The 22,480-nt window shown below is 38.8% G+C and overlaps 1 protein-coding gene across 13 annotated transcripts in view; it reads right to left on the bottom strand.

Moving 5' to 3' along the window:
- Nucleotides 1-19,174, bottom strand: part of TAFA2 (TAFA chemokine like family member 2) — a 563,996-nt gene extending 544,822 nt beyond the window's left edge. For 3 of the 13 annotated variants that reach the window (XM_086400264.1, XM_086400258.1, XM_086400262.1), the window contains exon 1: nt 17,689-19,079. The gene's annotated coding sequence lies outside the window, so the exon portion shown is untranslated. Of the gene's footprint in view, nt 1-17,688 lie in introns of all 13 variants that reach the window. The other 10 variants (XR_015163864.1, XM_086400261.1, XM_086400249.1 and 7 more) reach the window with 10 other exon arrangements.
- Nucleotides 19,175-22,480: the final 3,306 nt, after the last annotated feature.

Raw genomic sequence — 22,480 nt, 5'->3', positions numbered from 1 at the left:
AGATTTTATTATCTTGGCCTCCAAAATCACTGCAGATTGTGACTGCAGCCATGAAATCAAAAGATGCTTGCTCCTTGGAAGAAAAACTATGACCAACCTAGACAGCATGTTAAAAAGCAGAGACATTACTTTGCCAACAAAGGTCCATCTAGTCAAAGCTATGGTTTTTCCAGTAGTCATGTATGGATGTGAGATTTGGACCATAAAGAAAGCTGAGCACTGAAGAATTGATGCTTTTGAACTGTGGTGTTGGAGAAAACTCTTGAGAGTCCCTTGGACAGTCCCTTGGTTTGACAGAATATCAAACCAATCCATCCTAAAGAAAATCAGTCCTGAATATTCATTAGAAGAACTGATACTAAAGCTGAAGCTCCAGTACTTTTGGCCACCTGATGGGAAGAACTGATTCATTAGAAAAGACCCTGATGCTGGGAAAGGTGAAGGCGGGAGAAGAGGACGACAGAGGATGAGATGGTTAGATGGTATCACTGACTCAGTGGACACAAGTTTGAGCAAGCTCCAGGAGTTGGTGATGGACGGGGAAGCCTGGCGCGCTGCAGTCCACGGGGTTGCAAATTCAGACATGACTGAGCAACTGAACTGAACTGAGGAGCAGAAGAAAGAACGTGACCTCAATATCAAGCATAAGTTTAATCCATTCAGTTAGTTGACTATTATTAAATATCTACCACATGCCATCTTCCCTGGTGGCTCAAATAGTAAAGCGTCTGCCTACAATGCGGGAGACCCAGATTTTATCTCTGGGTTGGGAAGATCCTCTGGAGAAGGAAATGGCAACCCACTCCAGTACTCTTGCCTGGAAAATCCCATGGACAGAGGAGAGTGGTAGGCTAGAGTCCATGGGGTCGCAAAGAGTCGGACACGACTGAACAACTTTGCTTCACCACATGCCATGGACTTTGTTCCAGACCAGAGTCTTTGAAACCTGTGTCTTAGTTTCTGATCTAGATTTGAAACAACTTTTAGTTAGATTTAAATATTACTTGGTGACAAAGGAAAACACGGAAGAATTTTGAGAGTAGAGAATGAGTTCAATCTGAGACATCCAGATAGAGAGGTGTAGTATACAGTTGGATATTTCAATTGAAAAACTCTTGCTTGGAATCTCAGATTTGGAAATCAGTAACACAATGGCACTAGTTAAGTGATGAGAGTAAATAAGATCAAGGAAATATGCATATGTAGATATTCTAAGGACAGAGTACTAGGGAACATCATTATTTCAAGGAAGTCAGACATGACTGAGTGACTAAACAACAACCGAGGAAGAGGAGCCAGCAAAAGAGGTTCTAAAGACAGACCATAGAATAAAGAAAGGAACCACAAATATTGTTTATTAAGCCTGTGGGGGTGGGGAGGGAAGTTGAGCTGGAGAAGAAGGTAATGGCCATCTAAATCAAATGTCAGAGAAATCAAATAAAACGAAGCCTAAATAAAATCCACTGGGCAAAGAATTTAATTTTTCCCATAAAGAAGTTCAAAGAAAAATAACTTAATAAGAGGTCCATCTAGCATTTGAATGCCTCCAAAATAATGCTCTCCTGGAAGCTGTCCAGCTGCACTTTCATGAGCACCCCAATGTTATAAAATCACCACTTTCTAAAGCTCTTAATCTTCAGACAGCTCTAAATAATTCCAATATTTTTCTCCTTGTGAATCGAAATCTTATTCCTTGTATGTCTATCCATTGATACAACACTATTTTTAAATATTTGAAGATACAGCCTTACCTTAATGTGCAAATATATTTGTGTCTATATGAATATGCATATATTCATGAATATACATGTATGTGTATTAGCTTTCTCTCCTACTGGATTAAAACTCCAAGAAATAAGGACTCTTTCTGCTTTACTAAGTATCTGCAGCACATAGGATAGTGCCTGACACATAGTAGGTACTTCATGAACAACTGTATCAACATATATTGACAAACAGGGTACTAAACTCTAGAATAAATTATTGAATGAAATTTTAGCATTCTTTTCTCTGTAGATCTTTTTTCCTTAATTGGATCAATGTTCACATAACTTTCTAAATCAGTGTAAGAAAGTAAGATAGATTAGGTGCCCTCTGAAACTCCCTTCCAGAACTTTGACTGTTAAAAACTGATGAAGTGTGTCTGCAGTGGAAACATCCCTTCAGGAAATCCGAAAAACTAGGTTTCAGACCTGGATCTGACACTATTTCTGTGTCCTGTAGCACATTTTGGCCACTTCTTCGACCTTGAGACCTCATTTATAAGATGAGACTTTTGGATTCTACATTTCCAAGGCCTTTTCCTGATTTAAAACTATTATATTATGGCAGGGAAGGGGTGGAATCAGGTATAAATGTTATAATAAAATGAGTGAAGAAAAATATTCAAAATGCCTACTGATTGCTCTGATTATATCATTTCTTTGAACTGCACACTTTTCTTCTTTTCTGAAGTTATTGTGTATCTACAATAAGCTCCTTTTATACCACATTTTCATTTTGCCATATCCCCAGTCATTTGAAATAAAACTGCCCTGTCATCTTCAACAAAGTGGCTCTTCAAGTTAAAGTACACTCTTGTTTGTTATGATTTTAAATCGTATCTTTCCCAAGAGACCTTTCTCTTACTAACAAAACTTTCTAGCTGGGGCTTTTTATAGTTTTAGAGTATAATCTATAGTGATACTTAAATTATTGATAAATAAGACAAATTATCATCAACTACTAATCCATTCTAGAAGCAAGTAATTCAGACTAAGGAAGTATACAAAGAGAATATAAAGCATATATATTCTGAACATATATATACATATATATAATTGCATTGCATGATACTTCTCATTTAAAAAAAAGATTCAATATGTTCTTTTCTAACATTGAGCTTTAAAGACAGATTCCAAAGAAAATATAATGTAGCTATAATACAGTACTCCTCCTTCAATTTTGTCATCATATTATTAAAAACATCCATAACCCTCAAGAATAGGAACCTACTATTCATGTGACCATAGACTGTCTGCTGCTATATTATTAGGGGGAAAATCCATTTACATATATATTTTCTGTTTTACTCAAAAATGGGATTGTCTGAATTCTTCCAATATAATTAATGTTTCCATGAAGCTTTGTCATTAATCAGAAAATTAGAAGATTGCACTGTTCAATACTCACCAAGCATTTAGCATCTAATTAGTCTTATATTGATGTTCTACAGAGGCAACTGAGTTTGGCAGCCAGGACTGCTGCCTAAGCTATTCCCACTCTACCCTTAAGAAACCCATTTCTTATATAACCAAGAGCCCAAGAGAGATTTTTGTAAGATAAATGTAATAGAATGTTTCAGCCTGAATTTAAATTCCAGAAAAAGACACATTTTAGCTCACATTTGTTTTGAAATTGGAGCTTTTCCTTTTTTGATTCAAAGGAACAAATATTTGAATATATGAATAAATTTTTCATATTTTCTTGAATGCTAGCTCTTTATCTCATTACTTAATGTCTTATCATATGAAATTGGAGGACCATACAAAGCTACATATGGGAAATCTAAGAGAGATTCAAAAAATGCTATGGATGTTATAGTGTAATTTTAATGGTACAATTCTAAACTTAGACAAGACCTACTTATGATGTTTATGCTATGCTATGTCACTTCAGTCGTGTCCGACTCTGTGTGACCCCACAGACGGTAGCCTACCAGGCTCCCCTGTCCCTGGGATTCTCCAGGCAAGTACACTGGAGTGGGTTGCCATTTCCTTCTCCAATGCATGAAAGTGAAAAGTGAAAGTGAAGTCGCTCAGTCATGTCCGACTCTTAGCGACCCCATGGACCGCAACCTACCAGGCTCCTCCGTCCATGGGATTTTCCAGGCAAGAGTACTGGAGTGGGGTGCCATTGCCTTCTCCGACTTATGATGTTTAGGTAGAAATAATTTGAATCAACAGTGTTTTAACCAGCAGTGTATTAAGCAGAATGGGTCTACTTTTCCAAAAAGTATGACTTAGATGTAATACTATATGGTTAAAAACTTAGCCCTGAAGGCAGGATGATTCAAGATTCACCTGGTTTTTACAAGCTGGGCAGTCTTCGTCAAGCCACTTACTTACAAAATAGGGATAACAGTAGTACCTTCTTCTGGAATTACTGTGTATATTAGATAATTCATGAAGTGTTTCGTACAGTGCCTGGAATGTTGTAAAAGCCCAAATTTTTAATTTTTAAAATGTCTATAGATCTCCATAAAGAGTAAAGACCACAGGGGGAAAGTCCTTACCCCCTCACATTGTGCTTGTCCATGACATTCCTGAGGTTGCTGCTGCTGCTAAGTCACTTTAGTTGTGTCTAACTCCGTGCGACCCCACAGACGGCAGCCCACCAGGCTCCTCTGTCCCTGGGATTCTCCAGGCAAGAATACTGGAGTGGACTGCCATTTCCTTCTACAATGCATGCATGCATGCTAAGCCGCTTCAGTCGTGTCCAACTCTGTGTAACCGCATGGACAGCAAGCAGCCCACCAGGCTGCTGTCCATGGGATTTTCTAGGCAAGAATACTGGAGTGGGTTGCCATTCCCTTCTCCAACAGTCCTGAGGAGTACAGCCTTAAAACACAATGATATCCAGGGATAGCAGAGGGGAAAATGGAAATAAGGAACTCCAGGCATACTCCCCACTTTTCCTCCACTGCTCTCTCCTTCTGCTACCATTAGCATCTCTATACAGCAGATCATAACAGGAAAGGTGGACTCCTTAGTTTATGAGGCCAAGTTGTAGCAAGCTGAGCAAAAACCCAGAGAGAGAACAAATAGAGAGAAAGGTGACTCTTCTTTATGACATAAAAAAAGAGCTGAGATTCCTTTCTATATTTCATTGTTCCCCAGGGCTCTCTCCTTGGTGTTTTCTTAAACACTCTTCCTGGAGAGCACATCTAATTAGGTTTCAACAGCAGCATGTACACCAATGACTCCCAAATCCCCATGTCTAAACTATAATTCTGTCCCAAACACCAGACCCAAATTTACCACTACTTATTTAGACTTCCTCTTGGATATCCCAAGGGCACATCAAACTCAAAATGCTTAAAATTCAACCAACTATCTTCATCTAGATAGACTAGGGTAACTTTGGGGGTCACACTGTGTAACACAGTACTAGTCACCCAAGCAAAGACCTATCCTTGACTCTTTCTCTCCCTCTTTTACACATTTAGTCTCCATGATCAATTGGTTCCATCTCCTAACATCTAACCTTTGCCTTTTCTTCCTCCCTTCTTCCAACTTCTTTCTTCAAATTCTTGCCATTTCTCACTTGCTCTCTAGCTGGTCTCCCTGACTTCCTATTCCAAACCCTCATGGAACTTAACCTCTATAGTGCCACCAAAGGATCTTTCTAAATATCAGAGAAGGATGGGTCTCAAGAAGGACCCCAGAACTAATGGCAAAAGACACAAGACTCTTGGTTAAAAGATAGAGGAGCTATTACACAGCAAGAAGCATGAACATCACTTTCGAGTCAGTTGCTTTGCCACCAAGTCCCACAGGTACAGTACAAAACAGCCCATATGGACGATGCATACGCACTGCTTTGTGGAAATTAGGAATGTGGGCTTAGGAAATCATTCATAATAAACTACTAGTAGATATGCCCTTTGCCTTTGAGGGAGACATTATTTTTATTAATGCTGAACAGTAAGCAAATCTGCCCTGTGATTCAGAGGGAGACATTATTCCAGGACCATTCACTTTTTAAACACGGTTAAAAAGATATGACTCCGGGAGTTGGTGATGGACAGGGAGGCCTGGCGTGCTGCGATTCATGGGGTCGCAAAGAGTCGGACACAACTGAGCGACTAAACTGAACTGAACAAGATATTACAGAACTATAGGATACCTAGTGTCTTGAGAGACACATAGAGAATTTTCTCCCAACAGTTAGGCTTTGAATTCAAGCCAACTTCTTGGCACTCACTAGTTGTGATTTTTACCAGTCTCCATCAATTTCTTTACCTGAAATTGAGGATAGCAGTTATCCTGATCTCATAGCGACTTTAGATATCAAATAAAATCACATGCATGAAAGTGTTCTATAACAATAAGCAGCATGCAAATGTGGTTATTAGTTATGCCTCTGGAATGCACTGTTTATTATGTAGATGAAAAATCTAGAATTTTAGAATAATAAAATTAAAGATCAATTAGTAAAACACTTATTAAATGCCTGAGTATGTTCTAAGGTAGGCTTAGGTGGTACAAGGTAAAGAACAAAACATTTCCAGATCTCAAGAATTTCACAGTCTAGGAAGGACGCGGACAGAGCATGGTCTAAGATAACGTTCAGGGGACAGAACAGAAGCACAGAAGGATGACCTATGGTCATCTTTGACTTACAAAGTTTAGAGGGATCTAAGTAATCATTAAATCCAATCATCTCATTTACATTGGAAAAACTGATGACAAAAATGTTCAGTAACTTTTTTTTAGGGTTGCCTATCTAGAGGCAAGGTCAGAACTAGAATCCAGTCTTTTAGTTTGGTTGAAAAACAAAACAAAACACCTTCGTAGAAAGTTCCTATTCCGGGATAGAATTTTTACAAGATCAAGAGGGAAAAATTCATTTGGCACCATACATCTTTCTCTCCTCTGTAGCTTTAGTTTGTTGCCATTTTGCCTCTTTGTTCCAAGAATTATAATGGATGTATTCTTTGTCTAACTTTTCCTTCTCTCTAAGGTCATTTCCTCTTCTTCTTGTATAAAAATTCTAGCTAGAACAAACTTCCATTCTGACCTTTTTTCTTCCCTTTCATTCCATCTGGTCCCTATCTATTACCTTTTCCCCACTATATCCTGTAAAATGCTAACCCTGCCACCTTTTTAATCCCTGATTGCCAGCTATTCAGTCTGCTTCCTGCTTTCATTTCACTCCAGTCTGCCATAGCATCCACTCCGGGAACTTAAAGCAGATTTCACAAAATACAAAGTGAAATATTAGCCCCAAACCCTGAGTTTAAAGACTAGATGTAATCAGCTGCAAGGAAAGATACCAGACAAAGATGACTATAACTTAAATAGCCTTCCTAGATATATAACAGAAACTCTGCTCCAAGGAAAAATTCACCAGTATACATTAAGCTTGACTTTAATTCTACTTATTGATTTTTAAAATCTTTCAGTACTATACAGTACTTAAATTTTTCATTAACCTCATATTTGAGATTGAGTTGGGGAAGAAGCATAGATCTATCTTTTTCAATATGTTCCACAATGGCCCTAGTTCAATAGCCTTAGATCTTAATTATAAAGTATGTTTTTGAACAATACCAAGAAAAACCAGATCTAGTCAGTGTAAAGCCTGTCCTTTGACTCACATTAAAAAGTTCCAAAAATATGTTTTATATTTCAAAGACTGAAGACATTATGTCTAAGGGCTTTGAGCACCTTTTGAAGCATATAGGGATGCTAAATATATACAATTTAATGCAATCTTTTACAATGAAAACAACACAATCCAACTTTAAGTTTTTAATGAACTAATCAGTTGACTGTTTTGGTTTTTATGATACACATGAGTTTCCTTCATATTCAATTACAGTCAAAGAATTTTAATTTTGTGAAATCATCTACGGTGGCAAGCATTTAAAAGCTCTGTTTAACCCAGAAGAACTAAAATAAAATCAATACTTGAACGCATACTATCTGTACAAAATAGCATTTAAAATTAGAACACCAGTAATTTTCAATATCACTGAAACCAAGAACAATGATATCACAGTCAATAGTGTTTCTGAAGGCAAAAGAGTGAAGGAAATCTGGCTCATGATAAATTATGAAAATGGTAATTACGTGGATAAGAATAAATGGCTTTAAATTCCCTAATGAATGATGAGTCAAGTCACTGACAAGAGCAATCAAAATATATTCCATATGTGATTAACAACACTTAAATTTGACATTGACAAATATTATTTAATTTATACAACCGCAGAATCATAAGCACACGTAGTCTCTAAACCTCCAGGTTACAATAAATTGTAGAAAGAATGGAATATCGGTCAGCATGCTCATTTTGTTTTTTGTCTTTGATGTTTTGACTAGAATGCATTTATTTTTTTAATGCCAATATACCTTTCAGGTTAGAGATGGAAATTCCAAGTCAAAATAAACCCTCTTTCTCTCACACACACAGCCACACTGAACACAATTAGAATAAATGACAGTTCATATAATACTTCCTCACACATTGAAGCAACATACAAAAAGACATTCTATCAACATGAGCTATTGATCGTTTTCCTGTTAAATGTATTAAGTACCTGTTAGATGCCAGACACTGTGCTAAGTACCAGGAATTAATAGAAACATGTTTATGGTTCTGCCTCACAGAGCTTACAGTCTAACAGATTCAGTAAAATCAATTCACATCATTACTCAGCTATGAGCAAAGCTATTCAATGTAATAGAAACTTCTAAAGCACTTAAAAGAAATTGAGTAAGATTTAATAGCATTACTATTACAAACTATTTTAATCATTCAGCATGCAAGAAAACAAACTGCTTCCCTCTGACATGTCTAAATCTAACCTCAGATTGAAATTAACATACCAAGAAGAAAACCTGAGAATTTCCAGGACATTGATAAAAACTGGCAACAGAATTTTTTTTTAACTGGGCTTGTAACATGAGATCTAGGTCATCTCTCAGTTGAATTGAGTTACACATTTGAGATACAACACCTCTGGCATTAGTAAAACTGGTTTAGAAAAAAAATATTAATTATAAAAAAGTCAAATACCCTACATAATAAGTTATTATGCCTTCAATGTTAAAGAAATCACTTTTTTTTGAAAGCTATTTAGGATTGATTAGCAGAGCAAAAAAGAAAAGGAGAAAGATTCACTTTATTGTAATTAGCCTCTAATTAAAATAAATTTAAATTTAAAAAAAGTTATAAGCACAATAAACACACAAGGAAAACCATCTTTTTCCAACTCCATCCTCCCACATATTCCAAATAACTACTTAAATTGAACAAAAATCCAGACATTGTGGCCAAAATTGTGACATTTAAACCTTAAAGAAAGAAGTTACTGTTGAAATTACAAAAATTATTTGAGGAGCTAAAACTGACTTGACTAAATCTGTGTTTAAGATAATGCCTTACTTATAAAATAAACTTATTTCTTCAAACTGTAGGAAATAAATGAAATTTTCATTAATATGTGAAGAAAAGGCAATTTCTGACATGTTCTGGGGGAAAATATGTTCTCTAAATAGAAGACTAGAAAACTAAGCATAACGCTTATGAATTCTATGGGCAAATTAAAGAACCTTTGAGACAAGTGTTTGAGGTCAGTGGCCAAGTTCAGGCTGCTTACTACAATGAGAAGCCTGTCGGAGAAGTAATAGTAGGAGCCTTTCTGCTTGCATGGAGTGAAATTCAGGTGAGGAAACTCTCTAAAACCTTGCAACTCCAGTGCCAGCAGCATTAGCTCCACCCAGGAGCTTATCAGAAATGCAATATCTCCAGGCCCCACTGCAGAACCTGCATTTTAGCAAAATTTCCCCAGATGATTAGTGTACATTTCCAACTTTAAGAAGCACTGATCTAAAGGAAATGGTTTTACAGAACTATAGAGCTATTCCAGATATCTGGCATACACTTAAACTTCTGTATTCCCAGCACATTGCTTAAACCCTCCAAAGTACCACCAATATCAAGATGAGTTCAGCATCAACGGTACAATGAGTCAGTAAGAAGAAAACTAAAACCAGGGGTGAGATTGAACCTCTCATTATGATCAGTCAGCTCTTTCAGCTAACCCTTTTGCTGTCAACCACCTTGGCTCCAGATGCAATTGGGGTTGGAGGATTGTGGCTACAGACGACAGAAGGGCAGGCATACACATATCTCCCTCGCTAGCTGTCTTCACATATCCCTCTCAAGAATGACACAATCATGGCCCTTGGCCTACATACAGCCTGCAGATATGTCTGTTGGCCCACCCAGTATTTCAAATTTGAATAGCATCATTTATAAATCTAAAACTTTCACATTAAAAATTCTACACTTCTAAGTCCTCTTCTACAATTCGGAAAATCTAGCAACACCAGGCCCACATTCTGGCATGGCAACAAATGGAGCCAAGGCTCAGTTCTCCCATTCTGAATGTTGGCCAGAATGTCTACCATTCCCCCCAATCTCCCCAACACTGTAGCTGAGACTGTCTGTTGCCATGGCCAGCTTCATTAATTCACATTCCCAGCCAGACTCCTATGCACATTTGAATTTGCAACCCCTTTACGAGTCTCTAGGGAGCATCACATCACTGATCAAGTCATTTAGCCTATCTGAATTTATTTCTTTCATGTACATAAAACAGGAAAAGGAGCCATTGTTTGTGTTACACTGGTTTAAAAATCCATCTTTTGAGCTAGAATCAACCCACTTAACTACATATTACCTCACCTTAAATATATATTGTGATATTATTCTTCACAACTCATTCCAACTCAGATATTTTAACTATTTCTTTTTGGAACTATTCTCCAGTTATAAACAAGAATAGTAAAAGCAGCTATAACACAAATACATTGTTGAACCATTCCTCCAGATTCATTTCAAAACGTCAAGTATTATACTAAAATGGTAAATTCTGTAGCTTTGTTTACTGAAATACCCCCAAGCACCTAATGAGTATTCAAGACATTGAATAGATCTGTGGACTTTCCCAAGGAGTATAAATTGTCAAAAGTTCACATGCAGATTTTTGAATGAAGGTGTTTAATTATCAACAGGTATATGAAGATTATTCATTTGTTAACCTAGTTCTGTTTGGGTTAATCAACCAAATCATTTTCATTCGGTGACTCTGAAAACCAGCAGTAGAGAAGAGACACGTAACTCCAACAAACCAAAGACTCAAGGCCTGTTACAACTTGTTCCACAACAAAAAAGCATCATGCAAATTAGGAAAAATGGATAAACAGAATAAGAGTTAGTCTGATTCGATTTTGTGTCCCTTCATCTATAGTCTTTAGTTGTCATCATAATCATCATTAACATCATCACCATCCCAATCATATAAAACTGAACTTTGACAAACTGCTTACTGAAAAGCATTTATGGAACATTTACTGGTGTTCCAGAAACTTTCTATGCTAGCCATCTCTTGACTTTCTAAATAAAGGCATGTACTGCAGCATTATTACATTTCCCACACCATGAAGCTTAATAGGTCAGGACACAGCAAAAAAATACATTTTTAATTATCTTGAAAACTTAAATGAAAAAAATATATTGCTGAGAAACTGAGGCACAGAGAAGTAAAGTGATTTTCTTGTGGTTATGTGGTTATTTATTGGTAGAGCTACAAAAGAATTTCCAGAGGTCTCACCACAGTACCACACGGGTTTTATAAAAATCATTTTCAAAATTTATTTGCTAACCAAAATGCAAGCCAATGAATTTTAACCCTTCAACAAATAATGTGATGAGCAAATATATCTTCAAATAGCAAAGTCTAAATTTTGACCCAGTTCTGGTGTATTTATACACACACCAACAATCAATCTAAAAGAAGTTTGCAACAAATGCTAAATATGCTTCTTAGCAGGAAACTACTGTGATATAACATTTCAGGACCTAAAGCTAGAGGAAAAAAAAAAAATAGGCTAGAATTTTCCTTGAACTTAAAGCTGCCCAAAATGGGGCCTCTGTTTCCAGAGTCTGAGATGTCAATACCCTTGGCCTTTGGATTGCCTGCCCAAAAGGTAGATGATCTACCTCCTTTCTCCTTATATGCCATGAAAGAAAACTAAAGTTAGAACTGTTTCACTCAATTCAAGCCAACTTTCTGAAGAAAATACAAACCAAAGCAGGACCAGGTCACTGCTGCTGATATGTCTGATGGCCATTCTAAGGAAGAATTTACTGAACTCTTCAGCACCAACAAATTTGAGTATGCCATCCATCATACCCCTACGAAAAGGTAAAACTAAACTAAGAAGGAAGTAGTAACAGTAATTAGGTTTTCTACCTTAAATAATTTGGAACTGTCATAAACTAATATAAATTAAAAAGTATATATGTTGCTTTCCTTAAATGATCTGAACTGACCACTTCTGAATTCTTGACTGATATGAGCAGTCCCAAACTGGCTATATCAATGCACAAAGCTCTATTATTTGAGTAGACGTTAAGTTCTAGGGATTTAAAGGGCTTGTTATCTTGAAGAACATATTCTAACAGTCTCAGTGTTCTATTACTAGACTGAGATTTTGTTATTACTATTCCTATGACCACATAACCCTTTTGTAGTTGCCCGTCTTTGCTTACTCCAATCTATAAAGTCAAAAAACATGAAGCCAGGATAATGCCGACTAGAACAAATAACACACCTTGCTTTTCTCATCTAGATGGCCTTTATCGTAACAGAGCAGGAAAGAACAAGCATATGTTTTCTCTAATATTTAAGTACAATTCTTTTGCGGATCTCCAAGAATGTTGAGAGTGAAAACTCAGTCAGAGCCAAATAAAACCAAAGCACGGTTTTTACACAAAAATAATTTTCAATGATCAGTTTTTTGCACCAGAAATAATCTGTCTTCTCATAGCCCAGGTGATTCTCCTCAAAAATTTTAACTTTAAAGCACATATAGGCTTTTCAAAAAATCTTCTGTCACAGTGCCTACCATGGATATCTTCATGAATTCACTTATAAAGAGCTGTATAATCTGCTAGCTCCATAATCTGTTCTGTATTATTAAACTCAACAGAAAGCTCCATATGCAGCAATAGGAGGCCATAGCCAATTAACACTGCAAATAGTAAGGCTTAGAATCTTTGCATGACCTTTAAAGGTCAACACAGTTGCCCATTCACATGCATGCAATTATACAGTGACTAGTTCATAGCAGGGAAAAAACTCAAAAATATTTAGTAAAACAAACCTTGCATTCATCAAAAGCTACTTTGCACTCTCCAGGCTCTATATGAAGACTTATAGCTCAAGAAGATAAAAGAGCAAAGGAGACTTGTTGGGCTGATTGTCCCCGTTTTGTCAAAGTACTAAATTCAGCCTACCACTATAATTGCTAAGCAGGCAGCATTATCACATTATCCAATCTCTCTCTATATAAAAAGTTTCCAAAATCTACTGTGTAAAAGGAGAACTATAAATATAAATGTAATTGAATAAGTATGTTTTGGCTATTGCTAGGGGAAAGGGAGATGTAACTTCTCTAACTGGCCATTCAGGGTAAATCATAAAATAATTACAGGTGCTATGGAGTAATTTAGGAGACTAAAGGAAGTGATTAAAAGGACTTTATCAAATAAAAGCATATAAGCTCTGATTCCCTAGTTATATTATATATCCCATATGGATAATTGTGAATAAAATGGAATACTTTCCTCATAGCTTATATATTCATGTCTTATATAAAGCCCAAGTAACCTGAAAGTCTTCTATTTTTTAAATGTTAATAAAAATCAACTGCATAAAATTTTCACTAATTCCAATCACTAAGTGGCCTATACTTATAGTCTAGGGTAAAACCCAACACATACATGTAGTACACACATTGGAAGTAGGTGGGTTCAGGAAATTTAACAAACTTGGAGTGTAATATCAATATGTTTCTGGAAATTTTATAGATACCATTTGAAACCAGAATAGCATTCTCTCATGTAATGCACAGTTTGTGTTTTGACTGCAGAGGTACATATTCAATAAAGAGAATATAGATATAGTCACTGTTTAAAATGTGTTGAGATTGCCAGTCATGGTGTCAATAAACACATTCCAAAAAGCCCTTACATAGAGGACAAAACTGATGTTTTTTGCATTTGTAGCCTAATGAATAAAAATATCTCCAAAAGAGAGAACTGAAGAGAAAAAATACTGCCTGCAACAGTGGCTCAAAGATTAAAGCTCAATTATAAGCAACCTTGTTAAATGACAGCTACAGTTGCACTGTAGGTCAAATCATGTAAAAGAGTGAAATATTAGGTACCTTTAAAATGTAGACCTTTTTTTAAAGGCCTTCTCTCCCCTTCAATACATTAAATGCAGATGTGTGTATGCATGTACATACATTAACATATAGAAGTCGAGATTAGAGTCATATCGCCAGAAAAAAAGTATTTAAATTCCGTTTTTCTTCACATTCCAATTACGTCTAACCATTCCTCTTAAAATTTCTGTCAAGAATGAGGAGAAGACAAAAATTGTTAGCTGGATTTCATTGACAAGGGCACTGACTCATTGTGCCAAATGAACAGAATCAGGCTCTCTAAAAATTACCAGTGGTCAATGACAACTTAAAAACCAAAACCAACTCCTAGGCTGCTGTTTGCTGGGCCTGACTTTCCCTCTCCCTTATTTCAGACTGCATTCTAAACCTAAAGTAAGACTGTTCTCTAAAAAGACTCATTGTGAGAATACATTCCTCTTTCAATGGTACAGTTCCATGTGCTCCAAGTAGTTCAAAATAAATCAAAGAATTTTCAAACAAAATGGCAAATTCACCGTATTACCTGGCATTAAAATCAATGGTTCATAAACAATATATATTTCATGAAACACTGTGCAGGTATGTGGACCAGATATGAGGTTGATGCAGCTGGTTTGGCCTTCATATCTAGAAACAGTCTGTGTTAATGCATTTCTTTCTCTTTGCTTTGATGGAGCCCTACAAATAACAGGTTGATGAACTGCATTTGTAAATGTCAGGTATAGATCAAAGGGGACTACATTAGATGCTTATTTTACTTCAACTTATGGTTTTTCACCTAGAAAACAAAACTGCATTGCACAGTCAAGTTCCTTATTTTTACTTGAATCTTCAACGAACAAAACAGTCGCAGAATAATGTGACTTAATGAGGCATCCCTAATAAAATACTGGAGAAGTAAAAGCAGGGGCACTGAACTGTTTGTACTCTGGTTGTTTCATCGTCTCAAATATATTAGAAATAAACTGATGACACTTTAGAACATTCTTAGTTTGGGACATGCACTAGAGAAGCAAACGCCCATCAGTTTGCTACCACAGCCAAACTTAGGCAGAATCTGACAGTACCTTTTATCAGAGCTCATGATTCAAAAAAAAAAAAGCCTGGAAAATGCTAGAGAAGCACATATTAGCCTATCTATATAGGATAATCCATAACTTGCAATTAGTGATAAATCAACCCTAAAATGCACTTTCAACATTTCAATACTCAAGAACACTTGGTAAAAGAATCAAAATTAAAATACTATATTGAAGATATAGAATCCAGGACCACTAAAACTTCGATGCTATACAAAATAACTTCCATAAAACCTATCACCGCCTAAGTTTCATCACTTCATAAATTTTTAAAAAGGAAAAGTGGCCATGTCTAAAAACAGATCTTTTTACAGCTGTGTTATGACATTTTATAACTTGGTGTTTAGTAAACACTATAAAGCAGTCTTCAAGAAATATGTACCTTTCTTCACATAGATCCATGGGATGTCAATGAATCTTCACTCTCCAATCTGTCACTTAAAATAGCTAATACTTTGCAGCTTCAAAATCACACGAACTCAGTAACCTTAGGTTCCTTTTTAACACAACTTGTAGCACTATAGGTGTTTGCTTTTATGCCAAGTTTTTTGGTTCTTCCTTAAGAGACGTACGTCATAGCACTATGTATAAATATGTAAGTTCAAGCACCCTAAACTATAAAACTATGCTAAAGGCAAGAATCAAGATTCCAGTCTCAAAAAAAAAAAACTAACTTGAAAAAAGCAACATACTAAAACTGTGTTATGCCTCTTAAAAGTATCTAAGTATCTAAGAAGTCAGTTGGCAGTGTAACACTGTTCTCATAGTATTATATCTATAAATAATGTAACCCAATTTTTTTCATTGGAAGTTAAGAAAATGAAAATAAAATAAACTCCAGTGTGGTTAGTAATGGCCTTTCAATGGCTACTGATAACTTTAAAAATTAGGATTCTACAAAGGTCAATATGCAAACAACTGACCCAGGAGGTGATCCAAAACAGGACAAAGTAGGGAGAGAGAAGATTAAATGTGTCCGGTCATTTTTAATAATCTTAGATGTGAGATTTGAAACTGTAAAAGATTCACCAGTCTGAGAGTACATGTGCAAACACTGGAAGGCTGGAATAAATACAGATAATCTTAATGCTTGGTTTTTAAAGGGTTTAGAAGTGCTTTCAGTCTCCTCTGCTAGTTATTGCCATTTAGCACTTTACACAGAAATCTTAAATTAATTACTCATTTGTCTTAACTTACACTGCCTAATAGATCAGTTTTAAAGTGTTAATTGATAACAGTCTGAATGCTGATGTCTCAAACAATCTAGCTGGGGAAGACAGGAATCAGATAATTATCATGCAGTCAATAATCATTAAAATTCATCCTGTCATGAGTAAAAGACCCTTATGCACTGGCTGCTTTGGGGTTACTTTACAGAGCAAAGATTGCATACAGGTTTGGCTTTGTTTTTTCAAGAACAGAGCTTGCAAAATTCAAGACGGTATTTAACACTCTCAAAAAGATTATTTTCTGTCTTATGGCCACAAGCCCAACTCACCCAGCACCAGGTGAAGAGTGGCTAGCTAGTTACTGTAGTGACTACACCTGTGATTCCACATGCTCCAGGCAATTGTTTAACATTTGCTCAGGAAGTGGAATACTGACTCACTGACTCGGAAAGCTTCGCATCATTCAGGGGCTCTCCAGCACCGACAGTTCGTCCTCTTTATGTGGAGACTAGATAGCTCAGCCTGCAGTTCTAGGGGAAAGAGGGCGATGGACCTCAAACTTTCCTTTGCAAAGGCAGTTTTTGGAAATAACAGGTTTCCCACTGACAGTGGCCTAAAAGAAAACACTTCTTGGTGGAATCTGGCCTTCTGGAATAGAAGAGGAAGGGCCAGGCAAGCAGTGGGTCAGAAAAACCGTGTAGTATTAGCAAGATTGTGGGGACATCCATCCGGAAACAAATGAAAAACCGTCAGTTTCTCGAAGCTGTGTTTTGTTTTGTTTTCTGAACGCTATTCCTAAAACGATCCTTGTCCTAAACCTCTCCCGTAGTATCCTTTACTAGATCTTTATCTCAGTAGTAAAGCGTCTGCTACCAAATCTAAGTAAAGCCTTTACGGAGGGAGACACGGCGCCAGAACTTATCCAGATGATTCTTTATGAAAACAGTCAGAGGTGGAGAAAGCAATCGCCTCATTGAAACACCCACCTTCTGCAGACAGGCCCGAGAAATAATCAGAAGTAGACAGAAAGTGGGGATTTCAGAAAGAGGACCTGAAACGCTATTGATGTCAGGGTCCCTTATACGCGACCCCCAGCTTCTTATTAGGAGTCCAAAATGATTACCAACCGAGATCGGTTAGGTAGAGGGATAGAATTAACACCCACTTCAGTCCTCGGCCGGGTGGCTCTCTGTGTTAGGAGAAATGGGGCAGAGAAGAGAGAGAAGAGAGGAAGGGCAAGGCTCTTGGAACCTCCTTCGCTTGCTCTGACCCCCTCGGCGTTCCTCTACTCCCGCCCCTACCCCGGCCTCCCAATTAGCATCTGCTATCACCCCCTCGCTGTCCCCCGGCGAGCTCCCTACAGCCCCCGACCCCCAGGTCCTCCGGCTGCCGCGCGAGTCCCCAGCGCCGGCGGGAGGCGCGGCCGGCACCTACCTGCAGCCCGGCTTCCTGGTGGCGGCAACACCTAGCGATGCTCCTGCAGCTTCCGCGGACCCGCGCCAGCCTTATCGCTCTCGCATCGCTTCCAAGATGCCAATCCGCCGTTACCGTTCTGGGGCATAGGGAAACGAAGTCTGGAGGTGTGTGCTAGTGGAGGGCGTGTGAGTGTGGCCCCGAGCGTGCGTGTGTGTATGTGTGCGCGCGCGCGTGTGTTTCCTCCTCCGATAGCAAAGAGGGTTCAGGAATCTCTTGACATCCAAACTGGAATCCCCTTAAAGTGGATGGAAGGTGACGTGTCTTTCCTCCTCTCGTTTTTCACGAGTCAAAGTAATCAAAAGATTTGTGGGCTAGGGGAGAAGCCAAAGTCCCCAGCCCTCGCCAGCGCCCGCGGTCGCCCGCTGTCCTCGCCGGTGCGCGCGGTGCGCTCAGCTCCTCACACTGCGAGAATCAAGGCGGTCTCGCAGCAATCGCCGCTCTTATCCATCTCTGATTTGTTTGCTTTTAAAACGCCGAGTAACGACTTTTCTTCCTCCCGCTGCACGTCGTCTCACACAGATACACACGCACACATCCTCAGTTCACTCTCTCCCGCCCTCCCCTTTGTTCTCTGGGGAAAGGCAATTGGACGGAACGGTTCACCTTCAGGAAAGCAGCCTCCGCCGCGTATTTCTCCAGTTCCCTGGCTCGCAGGTCCCGGGTCTCCGACGTGCGAGAGTGGCTGGGGAGGTTCTGGATAGGACGGAGAAGAGGCTCCGAGCTCGCTGTCCTCCGCCCTCAAGACGCTGGAGTTGCCCAGTGCAGGCAGGCGCTTGTGTTCCGGCTTTTAGCAGATAGGTCTCAGCTGATGCCGGTTCCGAGACTTGGCGCCAAGTCCACTTAACAGCAACTCATAGCCAGCTGCAGCCCCTCAATCCCGCCTCGAAGTGCTGCGGGCAGAACCCCACGCAGCCCAGCCGCTGCTCCTCTAGGCATCATGGGCTGGATGGAGGGGAAATCGCCGCTGTCCCCCTGTCCCCAGTACGCTGGCACCGTCACCACCGAGAAGGTGCGAGCTCCAACATCGAACACCAGCCAGCAGGTGCTGTCTGTGTCAGTTCGCTAAAGAACTGGAGAGATGAGGCGGGGGAGAAGGCGGAGGAAACAAATCAGATCCCCAGAATAAAAAGAAGCGGTTTAGTAACCGAAGCCTCCTCTCCGCCTCGCACCCTAGGTGCTGCACTGTCAAAAACACACTAGTGGGTACCTTTTAGAAAGTCACCGTAGAGGACAGAATCCCCTGTTCCACCCAGACCCCTTATTCCACCCAGCCTGGAAGTCCAGGGAGTTCGGAATGACTGGCTTCCCTGTGTGGTGCAAGGAGAACGCAGGTGCAAGGAGAAAACAGGTGCCAACACTCCAGGTTGAGTTAAGCTAGAAAATACAAGGGCAGGACCAGGCGGCGTCGCCTCCCTCGATCTCTCTTCCCAATAGCCACCTCTGTTCAGCAGCCGCACCTGCTTCTGAGAGCAAACTGCGGTCTTGAAGAAAAAGAGGCAATAAAAGATGAGAGGGCAGATGTAAAAGCTGGACTATGTCTCCCTCTAGAGGGAGATCCGGGTTAGTACGCTTTACAGGCTGTAACTGGGACTTCAACTTTTCCACAAAGGAAGAGTATCTGGCTTCAGAGAGTTTTTTTCGTTTTACAAATTCCAACCTTTAATTTATTTATAGACAGGATTTGTACCGAAGGCCTAGATAAGCAGTGTCTTTGATAAAGGAACCTTACAGTCGTTACAGAAATTTAATAGCAAAATGCTGAAAGGTCATGTCCTTACAGGTTTGGTCAATTTGAGCGCTGACTTGAACAGTAGGCATAAGGGCTCAAATGAAGAGTCTTCTAAGGTTCAGTTTGATTAAGTTTGGCCATGAGCAAAACTTTAATCTAGTGACTAGAGGATTATGCAAAAATGAATAAGTATGAATAATGAATTTGGAAAAAGAAAATCTAAAACAAAGAAATGATCCTGATGGATCCAGGAAATCTTACAAACCCCTTATATCTAGCGATAACTCACAGATCTTGCTTTGGAGCCAATATCCATACCTTATTTAACTAGTCTTTGTCAAGGTGACTAAATTCCTTCTAGCTCTGAAGTTTTGTGCTTTTATAGTTCTAATACACTAAAACCATTGACAGACGGTCACATACTCCTTTCATCAGTTACAGGTATAAGTAATACTGGTTACCACATTTACAAAGAAATGTGGAACATAGTTTCACTTTTTAGCCATCTTAAATTGTGCTAGGCTGGGGTGATTGTTTTGGAGAAGACTCTTGAGAGTCCCTTGGACTGCAAGGAGATCCAACCAGTCCATTCTGAAGGAAATCAGCCCTGGGATTTCTTTGGAAGGAATGATGCTGAAGCTGAAACTCCAGTACTTTGGCCACCTCATGTGAAGAGTTGACTCATTGGAAAAGACTCTGATGCTGGGAGGGATTGGGGGCAGGAGGAGAAGGGGACGACAGAGGATGAGATGGCTGGATGGCATCACTGACTCGATGGACGTGAGTCTGAGTGAACTCTGGGAGTTGGTGATGGACAGGGAGGCCTGGTGTGCTGCGATTCATGGGGTTGCAAAGAGTCAGACACAACTGAGCAACTGAACTGAACTGAATTACCAAACCAAAACTTGGGTCCACTCACCCTTGGGCAGTAAAGCCAGTCTACCGACACTCGGTTGTAGTAAGGGAAAATGCAATGATTATTGTAGACATCAGACAAGGAGTTCTGGGTTTTCTGAGCAACAGCACTGGCACTCCTTGTCTGGTGCCTACAGTAAACATTGCTCTTTCCTTCACCACAACCCAGAGAGAGTAGATTGGCTTTACTAAACCAGAGGGAGTGGACACAAGTTTGCTTCAATAAGATAGTGTCACAGATGTTACAATATTTTATTACTTTGGTCAAGTTAAAGCTAGGGCCCAGCGGTAACATTAATATTTAGATTTTGTGAACTATTTGAAAGTTTTAATTCAAAATATTTCTGTATGATACATGAAACTAGTGAATATAACAAAAAAGAAGCAGACCCACAGATACAGAGAACAAACAAGTGGTTATCAGTAAGGGGAGGAGAGGGGCCATACAGGGCTGAGGGAAAGAGAGGTACAAATTATTGGGTCTAAAGTAGGCTCAAGGATGTGTTGTACAACACCAAGACTGCACCCAATGTACTTGTTTACTCATGGCCAACTCTTTGCGACTCCATGGGCTGTGGCCCACCAGGCTCCTCTGCCCATGGATTCTCTAGGCAAGAATTCTGGAGTGGGTTGCCATTCCCTTCTCCAGGGGATCTTTCCAAGACAAGGTTCAAACCCATGTCTCTTATGTCTCTTGCATTGGCATGCAGGTTCTTTACCACTAGCACCACCTGGGAAACCATAAGAATATAGGCAATAGTTTGTAATAACTGTAAGTGAAAAGTAACCTTTAAAAAAATGTATAAAAATTTAAATAGTCAAAATAAGCAGGAAAACAAAAATTCCATTTAAAAATTATTTTTAAATGTATTCAAGTTTTTGTTAAATTCCTTTCCATTCACTCTGAATTTCTGGAGTAGTTCTATTTTAATGTGATAATTAATTTAGTTTAGGGTTAAAGAAAGAAAAGAATTTATTTTAAAAAATAGCTTAGACTAATTGAAGTCATTTAAAACAAGGAGCGAATATTTTTAAAGCCAAATTCAGCTTTCTAATTGCAGTTTCCTGGACACTTTGGGTGATATACAGTATCTGGTGAGTTTACTTTCCACTCTACAGCATTGCATGGGATTTTCTATGATGCTGTGCTGTAAAATACTGTCATATTTGCTATTTCCTGGTACAGTGTAGTTTTTACCCTTTCATTTGAATAATAGCATGACACATGTGCCTGTGTGCTCAGTCATGTACGACTCTTTGTAATCCCATGGACTGTAGCCTGCCAGGCTCCTCTGTCCAGGCAAGAATACTGGAGTGGACTGCCATTTCCTCCTCCAGGCGATCTTCCCTACCCAGGGTTGGAACCTATGTCTTCTGTGTCTCCTGCATTGGCAGGCGGATCCTTTACCACTGTGCCACCTGGGAAATCCTCATGGCACACGCACATGCACACACATGCACGCATGTGTACACACACACACAAGCCAAAACTAAATAATGTGGTTTTATTCTTTCAGCTAATTGTACTAGAGTAGATTTGAATCAGTCAAATACATGTCAATCATTTGAGGCACCCTCACCTGGTCTCTTTCAAAAGATTCATATCATATGGTCAAAGATTTTTACTTTGTTCCTCTTGCCTAGCAACTTTCCTCAGGAAGCAAGGTTTACATTTTAAGACACTTGGCACTACTGTTTCACTGCCAATCCTACAGTAATTCTCAATCAGCTATGTTAAGTAGTAGCATGGAATCCAAGCAGGAATGACTGGGAACCTGGGCTCTGTGCTGGGAGGAATAGCCGTTTACAAAATCATTTCAGAACACTGGCTTTCCTTTCTTACAAGAAATATAAAGCATACTTTCAACCCTTCTAGCTTCTAATTCAGTAGCTCTCAGTGACTATAGGAAAATCTATCATTTTTTCATATTGCTAAATTTGTATTTTATTGTTAAAATGTATGCCATTTCATCCTTATTTTCAATATTAAACCCATATGTTTTTACAAAAATACAGAAAAGAAGTTCATGAAGAGAACAAATGTATAAGTTAATTACAAAATATAATAGAATTTCTTATCCACACTCATAATTCTGTAATAGCCTT

The sequence above is a fragment of the Bos grunniens genome, chromosome 5 (genome assembly GCF_055505025.1).
Source record: "Bos grunniens cultivar Pamir isolate PY7600 chromosome 5, Bosgru_T2T1.0, whole genome shotgun sequence".
Lineage (NCBI taxonomy): Eukaryota > Metazoa > Chordata > Mammalia > Artiodactyla > Bovidae > Bos > Bos grunniens.
Note: the sequence above shows the minus strand (reverse complement) of the source record. Positions and strands in the feature narration are given on the sequence as shown.